The 13,419-nt window shown below is 37.0% G+C and overlaps 1 long non-coding RNA gene across 1 annotated transcript; it reads left to right on the forward strand.

Annotated features, from left to right (window-relative positions):
* The first annotated feature begins 9,914 nt into the window (after positions 1-9,914).
* On the forward strand, positions 9,915-10,349 carry LOC115630190. The gene is made up of 2 exons (XR_003996058.1): positions 9,915-10,049; positions 10,109-10,349. It is a non-coding gene; the product is annotated as an uncharacterized LOC115630190 (long non-coding RNA).
* The last annotated feature ends 3,070 nt before the right edge of the window (positions 10,350-13,419 follow it).

Consider the following 13,419-nt stretch of genomic DNA (forward strand, 5'->3'; position numbering starts at 1 on the left):
AATACAGTGACTCACAAAATTAATTGGCAATTACTCACAAACTGTGCCAATACAGTCACCGGTAAATTGTCAACTATCAATGACTTTCAAACTGAAAGTGAACTGCATTTGAAAAATTATGTTAAAATGTTAATGTTTGCTTAACACTATGTTAAAACTGCCAACTGCTCTCGTCGTTTTGATTCGTCTTCTTCGTTTTTGTCTCTCTTATGGTGAGTGCTTCCAACTCACAAACACCGAATGACCCACCAGATATTCACCCACCTCCACTTGTATTAAATACGTCTGCTTGAATTCAACTGCCACCGCCGCCAAGTTTCTGCTCTCTTCGCTTCTTAAGCCTTTTTCATTACGATAGGTCAATTCTGAAGAAAGTTATAGCCATAAGTAAAATCGCTGCCCATGCGCTGCCTGCTCTGTCGGCAGCGCTGCCCGCAGCTGTTGTTGTTGTTGCTGCTTTGGTTCAACTTTGTGCTGCATACATACACGCATATAAACACGCATAGGTACGTGATGTAAATGTATGCTGTTAAAACTGAACATAAACATGTATTCTAATTTAATTTAATTAATTAATTAATTCATTCACTTTTTTAATAATTTAATTTTTGTTTTAATTTTTCCTTTTTTTTAATTTTTCTTTTTTGTGGAGAGTACAGGCTATTTTACTGTCGGGCTTGCTCGACTGTAGCGTTCTATCTTGTTTTTTCTTTGTTTAGTGCATTTGGCATTAATAACTTTATGCAGCAACAACAAATATCAAATAGTTGGGGACATCACATACACACACTCACACACACAACAAGCAACAGTTCGTGTCTATGTGTGCGGTTCTCTACGTACGGTTGAAAAAGTAAAGAGAAACATACATATGTATGTATGTATGTATGTATGTATGTATGTATGCCTTGGTACGAATATAGCATGTATGTACATTCGCATTAATGTTTACATTGGGCAATCGAACACAGTTGTTTGATTGTAAAAAAAAATAATGCTCTAAAAACAACAACAACTGCAAGTCATTGGCTCGCTCTTCTTCTTTCGTTGTGACCATTTAATGTTAATTGCAAAGGCAAAACGCCAAAAGATTACAGTTACCTTCGCTAGGCAACGACTGCGTAAGCGATAGTAAAGCAAAAACCGAATAACGGAGCTACGCATATTCTGCTTCGCATTGCGGGCAGATGTACATATGTATGTATATGATTTGTTCTTATTGATCTCAATAAATAATTAGATTTTATTACTTAAATATTCTGCTTATTGAATTCAAACTTTACTCTAGCAAATTGAGATGAGAATTGTCAGTGCTTTTTGATCGTGGCTCATCGCTGCACGGCATTGACACGAGTGCCGTGTTTCATATTCCGCGTTTTTGCGTGACCGTATTGACTCAATATGGCACAAAAAGACTCAAATGTGAATTTAGAATTAGGATATACCCTTATAATTATTCCCCTTTTTTGCACATAGTCTATCTTAAAACGTTGCGTTATATATAAAACAGTTTGTCCTGACTACGCACAGCCCAAATGGTAAAAGATGAAATTTGGACTCAAGTATCCTTTCATAGTCTAGGTGCCCACTAAGAAGGGATTTTGGAAAACTCGAGCTCCAAAGGGGGGAAAACAGGCTCCAACGTTTGTATGAAAAGTGTACAGTTTTCATCTGATTAACTTCAAACTTTCAACTTCAAACAAGTATACTGTATACATGGTTTTTTGATATTTTTTTTGGGGCCCAAAATAAGGGAGTTTTCCTGTAAAAAAAATGTTGGGGCACAAAAGGAAACTGCGTCAACAGCCCACAGCCCACACGGTAAAAGCTAGGATGCTGAAATTTGGGCTCAAGTATCCTATCATGGTGTAGATGCGCACTAAGAAGGGATTTTGGAAAATTCGAGCTCCAAAGGGGGGAAAAGTAGCTCCAAAGTTTGTTTGAAAAATCCGCATTTTTTAGCCGATCGACATAAAACTTGGTTTCTGAAATCAATAAAAGAATACAAAGAAAACTGCATACTCGGCTTTTTAAATTTTTTGTTGGAGCTTAAATTATTGGGGTTTTCTTGGGGCACAAATGGAAACCGCGTCAACAGCCCACAGCCCACACGGTAAAAGCTAGGATGCTGAAATTTGGGCTCAAGTATCCTATCATGGTGTAGATGCGCTCAAAGAAGGGATTTTATACGATTGAAATAGCCAAAGCAAAATGTGAGACACTAATGTGTGAATGTCCATACATATGTGCACATCTATGTGTGTACATATGTATCTACATATGTATGTATGTACATTCATCTTGCACTGACAGAGCAAGAAATGTTAATTAATTGAAAATTATATAACATTTTTAAAAGTAATTTTTATAGCCTGTACCCAAAGGGTAAAAGGCTATACTAGTTTTGTGCGCATGTATGTGGTCTCCAATATTTCCGTAGTGTCGAAAACAACCAAGAGACGACGTAGTATTATTATGTTTAACAGTTTTTAATATTATAGGTTTATTTAGATGTAATAACAATGTTTGTTTGTGTGTGTGTATGTTTGTGTAATTATTATACACTTGCCCGCATAACTCTGCGTACACACAAAAAAATACACAAATTTTAGCTTTAACTGTGAATATCTTTTAACATATGCAACTTATTGATCTAAATGTTTTTGATTTGCTTAGACTCGACATTTTTCTTAATAACTACATTTTTTTTAATATTAATATAACAATGAATATATTTTATTTCTATTTTTTAACAAAACCTTATTGAAAAATGGACCCGCAAAAGTCTGCGTACAAATTGTTTTTCAAACATATTATGTCGCTAAATTCCTTATTAATAGCTTGTTGGGTATCCTTTTCTTTGAAGGACCTCTGCCAGACGTCGAGGCATCGATTCCACCAGCTTTTTTGTGTCCGCCGGTGTTATTTTTTCCCATTCCTGCAAAATTACCTCCTTGAGCATAATTTTGGAGGTAATGTTGTGCTGCCGGATTCTGCGCTCGAGCAAGTCCCACAAATGCTCAATAGGATTGAGGTCTGGAGATTGGGGAGGTGTTTGCAAACGTTTTTTTACGTTATACAGCAACCACAGCCTTACGCTGTGAGCTGTATGTTTGGGATCATTATCTTGTTGGAAATAAAAATCATTTTCCAACCCCAACTTCTGGGCACTTGCGAGCAAATTGTCCTTCAAAACTTGGATATAGCCTTTTTGGTCCATTATCGACTCTATGAACTCCAGCTTCCCAACGCCATTAGCTGCCATGGACCCCCAAACCATTATTCCTCCTCCGCCGTGTTTGACAGTTGGAACTAAATTTTCTTTATTTAAGGCTGTACCAGATTTTCTCCACACCAATTTCTTGCCTTTTATGCCAAAAATGCAGAACTTGCTCTCATCCGAGAAAATGACCTTGTCCCAAAATTCAGCAGGCTTCGACACGTGCTCATTTGCGAAGTCCATGCGCTTTTTCTTATTCACCTCTGAAATGTGAGGCTTCCTACGGGCAACTCGGCTGTGATATCCAGCTTTTTTAATAACTCTTCGCACGGTGTCTTCAGATATGGTTTTGGAGAACCTTTCTTCGACCTCAAGACGCACCTGCTGAGCAGTCATCCTTGGGTTTAAGCGAACTAAAGCAACGATACGCTTTCCCTCTCGCTTTGTTAATAGAGACGGACGCCCAGATCGTGGTTTTGGTAACACCGAACCCGAGTAAACATAATTATTGAACACCCTCTGACATGATGAGTGAGTTCTGCCCACCAGCTGCCCAATTTCTCTATAAGATTTGCCCTGGACACGCAAATTAATTATTAATTTTCGAAGGTCAGTGTCGATCTCTTTTCCTGATGGCGCCATGGTTGTGATTGATCAAACACAACTTCAATGCATAGCAAAAGTCTTTTGCAAACTTCAAACAAAAGAAAAAGTGCAACTAAGATAACTGTAATTGCATATTCTCTTATTCTACACAGTTTAGTCTGCTTGTACGCAGACTTTTGCGGGTCCATTTTTCAATAAGGTTTTGATAAAAAATAGAAATAAAATATATTCATTGTTATATTAATATTAAAAAAATGTAGTTATTAAGAAAAATGTCGAGTCTAAGCAAATCAAAAACATTTAGATCAATAAGTTGCATATGTTAAAAGATATTCACAGTTAAAGCTAAAATTTGTGTATTTTTTTGTGTGTACGCAGAGTTATGCGGGCAAGTGTATATAAGTACTTTAATGAATAACTTTATATATATGTATGTAATTAGGCTTCACTGATACGTGCGTAGCTCACGACATTCTGGCACCGACTGAATAATTGCTCGCTCTCTTTTAGCATTTTGCTCTCTCGGCTCTCGTCGTTTAGTAACGACGGCCACTTCGCGTTGAACGTTCGGTTGCTTGCTCTTCTGGAACTTTCCCAATTCCTACATTCGGCCCTCCTGACGCGGGATTCGTCCCGAATTCCTTCATGTATTCTGCTACGGTAGAGGTTTTACAAGGACCTTCTCCATCTCCTACTTTCTCCACCTCATACCCTTTACTTTCTACTAGTTCACTTACTACTTTTGTCCAATCGTCTGTCAGTTGTGCTTCCTTTAACAGATGCATCACACTATCTGTCAAAACAAAACATGAAACTCGGCTTAATGCATCCACATGTCTCATTTTTGTGCCTGAGCGGTGTTCTATTTCATAATCAAAATCTTGTAAAAACATAGCCCATCGTGCTTCTCTCAACGGAACCTCTTTCTTTTTCATTGTCATGGCAAACGCATTACAATCAGTTACGATTTTGAATTTTGTTCCCAAGACATACACGCGCCACTTTGTTAAAGCTCCTATAACTGCCAAAACTTCGAGTTCATATGAATGGTATTTTTCTTCACAAGGCTTTGCCTTACGGCTCATGTACATAACTGGATGAAACAAATTATCTCCTGAGTTCCTCTGCAACAAAACTGCCCCAAGCCCAAATTTAGATGCATCCGTATGAATTTTTGTTGCCAATTGTGGGTTATATAACATCAATACTGGTTTACTTGTCAACGCCACCTTTAACTGTTCAAATGCTACAAGCTGCAATTCCTTAAATTCAAATTTCGAGTCCTTCCTGAGTATATCCGACAATGGTTTCGCAATCACTGCATATCCCTCAACAAATTTCCTAAAATACGATGTCAATCCAAGAAAACGTTGTACATCTTTTTTATCGTGTGGTATTGTAAAATTTGGTACCGCATTCGTTTTCTCCTCACTTGGCCTAATAGTGCTGTTTTCTATAATGTACCCTAAGAAGTTAACCTTCTTCTGCAAAACCTGACATTTACTCCAATTAATTCTCAACCCATTCCTTGCCGCAACTTCAAGTACTTTTTGCAATTTCTGCAAACCTTCATCAACATCCTTACTAGGTATGATAATATCATCCATATACACGATTGCATCACCATTATTAATTAATTCGCGCATAACAGACATAATAAACCGAGTGAACACTGCGGGAGAATTTGAAATGCCAAACGGTACATACAAAAAATGCATACTGCCCTTTCTGTGTTACAAAGGATGTATATTTTTGTGTGTGAGCCCCTTGTAACTTCTCTATAACGCTGTCCATTTGTACCATTAGAAAGTTATCGCGCACTATCTTTTCATTCAATTTACGATAATCACAGCAAAGCCGTTTCTTTCCGTTTTTCTTTGCCACCAGTACAATAGGTGAAGCATATTCTGAAGTACTATTTGGTCATCGACTATTTGCTGCTCACTAAATGCCTGGCATGTTGGTAAACTGGCAACTCATCTGTCAGACATATTTTCATTTTTACTGGAAAATTTATATTTCTCTTCGGATTATACTCATTTATCATTCGCTTCACGTCGCTCTTTTGCATCTCTGATAAATCTGATAAAACAACATCTATATTATCATCACTTTGCTCTGAGCTAAACATGCATAAGCTTTTAAATTCCTTCATCAGTTCACTACATGACCCTTTTGCGTTCTGTTCACCATATATTTTGCGTTCTTCATTACCTGCTGGTCTGCGCACAAACTCTGTTCCATTTTTCGTTAATTTCATGTTTATATTTTCCAGTATTGTTCTGCCTAAGATAGCCTCAAATGCCATGTCTTCGTCAGCAATGACGTGAAATTCAACATTCATTTCGATGCCATCTATCTGCACTGGGATTGTCAAACTACCAAATGTAACTATCTGACTCTCACCAATTCCTGTCAAACATTTTTCGGGACCTTTCAAGTTATCGACTCCTAATTTTACAAAAACGCAATAAACACAACTCTGCTCCTGTATCTACAAGTCCTTTAAAAATAACCCTTAATTGCACTACAGACTTCAATTCCAGTCCGGAAGAGGTAAATATGCTTACTGGCTTTACTTTGTCCCGAACAAGGTTTGTTAATTTTTCTTGCTTTGGTTGTACTTGAACTTTACATTGGGCCGCTCTATGCACCGGTTGATTACACCGAAAACACTTAAAATCATTTATTGGACAATCTTTTCGTAGATGCGACTCATCTCCACACTTGAAACATTTCCTAACTGCTTCTGAACCTTTTCCTGAGTCTTTCTCGTTTCTGTCGACCTGCGAGCCATAATTGGTTAACTGCTTAAATGGCCCTCTCATTTTCTAATACGTTTCGATCTCGAATATAGCGCTGGCTACGTATAAACAACTTTGCTGCACCGCTAAGTAACTGCTTTGCATAAATGAACAACTGTAGCTGACTCCACTCTACCGTGAGTGCACATTCCTCCAGTTCTTCTATCCACTGATTAATGTCTGGGGAATTTTAACCAGAAAATTGTGTCACGCTACCTTCTACGTCCTTCAATGTAAACCATGACCTAGTCAAGCCTAGAGCTTGCGGGTTCTGAACTAATTAATTTCTACCTTGATTCGATCCATTTCCATTCACCGTTGTGTACGACTCCTCATCTTCCTCGCTAGCATTTCTTTCCTCATTATTCGCCGAAAGACTATAGTGAGCAAGCAGCCGATTCTGCAATTCCGATTTCCGACCGCTTGAACTAAGTCCAATTTCAGTTAATTTTGCGCGCAAATCCACCACGAGCAATGCCAAGATCTCGTCTCTATTCATTTTTCAGTTTAAAAAAAAAACAAAAATCAAGTTATTAAAATATTTCTAAGCTTAAATTCAGTTTTCCATAAATCCCTCAAATACAGTGACTCACAAAATTAATTGGCAATTACTCACAAACTGTGCCAATACAGTCACCGGTAAATTGTCAACTATCAATGACTTTCAAACTGAAAGTGAACTGCATTTGAAAAATTATGTTAAAATGTTAATGTTTGCTTAACACTATGTTAAAACTGCCAACTGCTCTCGTCGTTTTGATTCGTCTTCTTCGTTTTTGTCTCTCTTATGGTGAGTGCTTCCAACTCACAAACACCGAATGACCCACCAGATATTCACCACCTCCACTTGTATTAAATACGTCTGCTTGAATTCAACTGCCACCGCCGCCAAGTTTCTGCTCTCTTCGCTTCTTAAGCCTTTTTCATTACGATAGGTCAATTCTGAAGAAAGTTATAGCCATAAGTAAAATCGCTGCCCATGCGCTGCCTGCTCTGTCGGCAGCGCTGCCCGCAGCTGTTGTTGTTGTTGCTGCTTTGGTTCAACTTTGTGCTGCATACATACACGCATATAAACACGCATAGGTACGTGATGTAAATGTATGCTGTTAAAACTGAACATAAACATGTATTCTAATTTAATTTAATTAATTAATTAATTCATTCATTTTTTTAATAATTTAATTTTTGTTTTAATTTTTCTTTTTTTTTAATTTTTCTTTTTTGAGAGTACAGGCTATTTTACTGTCGGGCTTGCTCGACTGTAGCGTTCTATCTTGTTTTTTCTTTATTTAGTGCATTTGGCATTAATAACTTTATGCAGCAACAACAAATATCAAATAGTTGGGGACATCACATACACACACTCACACACACAACAAGCAACAGTTCGTGTCTATGTGTGCGGTTCTCTACGTACGGTTGAAAAAGTAAAGAGAAACATACATATGTATGTATGTATGTATGTATGCCTTGGTACGAATATAGCATGTATGTACATTCGCATTAATGTTTACATTGGGCAATCGAACACAGTTGTTTGATTGTAAAAAAAAATAATGCTCTAAAAACAACAACAACTGCAAGTCATTGGCTCGCTCTTCTTCTTTCGTTGTGACCATTTAATGTTAATTGCAAAGGCAAAACGCCAAAAGATTACAGTTACCTTCGCTAGGCAACGACTGCGTAAGCGATAGTAAAGCAAAAACCGAATAACGAAGCTACGCATATTCTGCTTCGCATTGCGGGCAGATGTACATATGTATGTATATGATTTGTTCTTATTGATCTCAATAAATAATTAGATTTTATTACTTAAATATTCTGCTTATTGAATTCAAACTTTACTCTAGCAAATTGAGATGAGAATTGTCAGTGCTTTTTGATCGTGGCTCATCGCTGCACGGCATTGACACGAGTGCCGTGTTTCATATTCCGCGTTTTTGCGTGACCGTATTGACTCAATATGGCACAAAAAGACTCAAATGTGAATTTAGAATTAGGATATACCCTTATAATTATTCCCCTTTTTTGCACATAGTCTATCTTAAAACGTTGCGTTATATATAAAACAGTTTGTCCTGACTACGCACAGCCCAAATGGTAAAAGATGAAATTTGGACTCAAGTATCCATCATAGTGTTGGAGCACACTAAGAAAGGCTTTTGGAAAATTCTAGCTCCAAAGGGGGGAAAACGAGCTTTAAAAAATATTAGTTATAGTGGTCATGTTCGTTTAACGAAATAGTTTGGCAAGAACAAAAATGTAACGGACTACTGAATAATTTTTTGTCAAGAACAGAAAATGTTCATTTAAATACCTTAAATGCCTTCCTACTGGTAACTTATAAGGTGAAAGCATATGGGTAGGTTATGCACACACAAAATAAATACAATTGGAAACATTATATTGAGCCGGGTTAAGACGGGCAATACCTGCTAGTCAAATATATTTATGGCTATAACTTCTTGTTAAAGACCTATTATGATGAAACTTGGCATACGGACACATAATAACTAACTGGAGGTATTTGCAAAATTTTAGTTAGAAATTCCAAGAATTACGGGAGTTAGAGAAAATCGCGATTTGCATTGGAGAGGGGGAGAGGTAGGGAAATTCTAAAAAACACATTTTCTGCGTATTCACATAAGGCATCTTGGACTTTAAATTTAATATCCCTAGGTCCTATAGTGTTAGTTATAGCAAGGTCTATATTTTAAACAGTAGGCTTCAAACAATAAACTATTTTTAAAAAGTGGGCGTGGTTATACGCTAATACCACCCATATACATATATTAAATGATATGTGAGTAAATCATGATGTCAGTGGCACATTTGGAAAAAGTGACTTCTTGATTAGATTACAATATTTGTAAATAGACCAAAAATACGACCTCAAAATGGAACAAAAACTTGGAAATTTTGGCCGATTCTATTTATTCTATTTATACATTTATACATAGTGTTGATCATGCTGTTCTTACCCCAAATTTTCTATCGTTTTTAAAAGGGTTAGTTTGGCCTTTGATATATTCACGATGTTTTTAAAATTTTAAAGTGATCGCAGATTGCTGTACAGTGCTTTGGGGAAATCCCCACCTATTTGGAGGTATATGATGAACATTCCAATCGAATCACAATTCATTTCTCGATAAGTCACACTTCCTATAAATGAATATACACAAGAAATTCTGGAATAAAGATAAAAAATTTGCTTAAAAAATGCAATTGCGGAACCGTGATGTCCCCCTAGTTATAGGAAAAGTATACACATACAACACTGTAGTTAGAATTGTTGTATGTGTATATCCAATTAGGATATATTAATAAAAAACGTAAAACTCGTCGGAATAAGGCTGGACTAAAAAATACTTCTGCTCAGATTGCGGCCGATGTGCGGGATCCTGCCGGCTTAGTTAAATGTATAGTAAAACAGTCCACTTTCAACTTTTGCCCCTAATACCCGAACTGTTTCTTTCAGATATCACTATTGGAATTGATCCGGCATATTGAACCGATTTATTGTTTTTAAAATTTAAATATGCTTAACAAATGCTGCCCCAGAAGGAATGAGATCGCCAAAGCGAACGCAAAAAAAACGGTCTTCGAGAACTTGAATTGGAAAACTGTCAACCACGTTTTGAATTACTTCTTCAGCAGCAAGCCCCTGTTTTTACCTTAAGTTTTCTAGTACAAGACTTATTAAACGGGTTGTTCCCTTTGGCGATGGGTTTATGATTAGTAGCTGAATGATTTGTCTATTGTTGATTTGTAAAAGCAAAGGCATCGAAGAAACTATAACAGAATTCCCAAGTGTGTCCTTGTACCCCAATGTACCCTTGAGTGAAAATAAAACAAGTAAAAAAGCTAAAGTCGGGTGTCCCGACTTTGAAATACTCTGTACATATGTTTACAAAACCAATTAACAAAAAATATTTTGATCGATTTTACCTCTTTTCGTATTCGAACTCACGTAAAGGGTGTATAATTGCACATTTGCATAGCAATTGCGTCTGTGTGAGTGTATGTATGCCTATGCGCATCTATTCGTGTTTGTGTAAACATGTGTGCAGTCAACCAAACAGCAACATCAACAACAGCCGCGGGCAGCGCTTGAGCTGCGCTGCAATAGCAAATATATTTATGGCTATAACTTCTTGCTAAATCGGTCTATCATAGTGAAACTTGACATACGGACATATATTAACTAACTAGGGGTATTTGCAAAATTTGATGTATGTATGTATATGATTTGTTCTTATTGATCTCAATAAATAATTAGATTTTATTATTTAAATATTCTGCATATTGCATTCAAACTTCGATATTTTGATGGTATCGGTGGCTTCAACTATCGAAAGTTTTACTCTAGCAAATTGAGATGAGAATTGTCAGTGATTTTTGATCGTGGCTCATCGCTGCAAGGCATTGACACGAGTGCCGTGTCTCATATTTCGCGTTTGTACGTGACCGTATTGACTCAATATGGCACGAAAAGACTCAAATGTGAATTTAGAATTTAGGATATACCCTTATAATTATTCCCCATTTTTGCACATAGACTATCTTAAAACGTTGCGTTATATATAAAACTGTTTGTCCTGACTAATTGGTGATCAACGCACAGCCCAAACGGTAAAAGGTGAAATTTGGACTCAAGTATCCATCATAGTGTAGGAGCACACTAAGAAAGACTTTTGGAAAATTCTAGCTCCAAAGGGGGGAAAACGAGCTTTAAACAATTAAAAAAGCTAAAGTCGGGTGTCCCGACTTTGAAATACTCTGTACATATGTTTACAATAATTATAGAAAATAAAAAAAATTAAGAAAATAAAAAAAAAAATTTGATCTATTTTACCTCTTTTCGTATTCGAACTCACGCAAAGGGTGTATAATTGCACATTTGCATAGCAATTGCGTCTGTGTGAGTGTATGTATGCCTATGCGCATCTATTCGTGTCTGTGTAAACATGTGTGCAGTCAACCAAACAGCAACATCAACAACAGCCGCGGGCAGCGCTTGAGCAGCGCTGCATCAGCAAATATATTTATGGCTATAACTTCTTGTTAAATCGGTCTATCATAGTGAAACTTGGCATACGGACACATAATAACTAACTGGGGGTATTTGCAAAATTTTAGTTCGAAATTCCAAGAATTACGGGAGTTACGATTTGTGGTGTAGAGGGGGGAGGGACGGGAATTCCAAAATATACATTTTCTGCGTATTCACACAAGGAATCTTGGACTAAAAGTTGGTGTGCCTAGGTCTTATAGCCTCCGAGATATAGGCGATTATACGAATGGAAAATCGGGAAAACACCCATAGGGTGGAAGTGGGTGGGAAAATCCAAAAAATAAAACAAACTCGTATAGAATACACACATAACGCATCTTTGTGCAAAATTTGTTGTCTCTATCTCTTATAGTCTCTGAGATCCAGGTGTTCATCCGGACGGACAGACGGACAGACAGACAGACAGGGCTAGATCGACTCGTCTCGTCATGCTGATCAAGAATATATATACTTTGTGGGATCTGCCACGCCTCCTTCTGCCTGTTACATTTTTCAGCTCCCGCAAACCTAATATACTTCTGCACATTTCATGTACAGAGTATAAAAATCTACAGTTTTCATCTGATTAACTTCAAACTTTCAACTTCAAACAAGTTTGTATACTCTCAGAACAATTCCAAGAAAAACTGTGTACTTGGTTTTTTGATATTTTTTTTGGGGCCCAAAATATGGGAGTTTTCCTGTAAAAAAAATGTTGGGGCACAAAAGCAAACTGCGTCAACAGCCCACACGGTAAAAGCTAGGATGCTGAAATTTGGGCTCAAGTATCCTATCATGGTGTAGATGCGCACTAAGAAGGGATTTTGGAAAATTCGAGCTCCAACGTTTATTTGAAAAATCCGCATTTTTTAGCCGATCGACATAATACTTTGTTCCTGAAATCAATAAATGAATACAAAGAAAACTGCATACTCGGTTTTTTAAATTTTTTGTTGGAGCTTAAATTATTGGGGTTTTCTTGGGGCACAAATGGAAACCGCGTCAACAGCCCACAGCCCACACGGTAAAAGCTAGGATGCTGAAATTTGGGCTCAAGTATCCTATCATGGTGTAGATGCGCACTAAGAAGGGATTTTGGAAAATTCGAGCTCCAACGTTTGTTTGAAAAATCCGCATTTTTTAGCCGATCGACATAAAACTTGGTTCCTGAAATCAGTAAAAGAATACAAAGAAAACTGCATACTCGGTTTTTTAAATTTTTTGTTGGAACTTGAATTATTGGGGTATTCTTGGGGCACAAAAGGAAACCGCGTCAACAGCCCACAGCCCACAGTCCACACGGTAAAAGCTAGGATGCTGAAATTTGGGCTCAAGTATCATATCATGATGTAGATGCGCACTAAGAAGGGATTTTTGAAAATTCGAGTTCCAAAGGGGGGAAAAGTAGCTCCAAAGTTTGTTTGAAAAATCCGCATTTTTCAACCGATCGACATAAAACTTGGTTTCTGAAATCAATAAAAGAATACAAACAAAACTGCATACTTAGATTTGTGTTGGAGCTTGAATTATTGGGGTTTTAATATTTATTCACTATTTCAAATGAAAAGTTTGTGTTATAAATTTAGTCCGATCGATTTAAAATTTGGATAATGTAATCTACGTAACTAAATCTACAACTTTGCATTCATGGATTTTCAAAATATGCATTTTACAAAAGCATGCAGAACAAACAATACAAAATATCAAACAGTTGGGGACAACTAAGTATACACACA

This window comes from Scaptodrosophila lebanonensis, unplaced genomic scaffold (genome assembly GCF_003285725.1).
Source record: "Scaptodrosophila lebanonensis strain 11010-0011.00,11010-0021.00 unplaced genomic scaffold, SlebRS2 tig00000352-arrow-arrow-pilon, whole genome shotgun sequence".
NCBI lineage: Eukaryota > Metazoa > Arthropoda > Insecta > Diptera > Drosophilidae > Scaptodrosophila > Scaptodrosophila lebanonensis.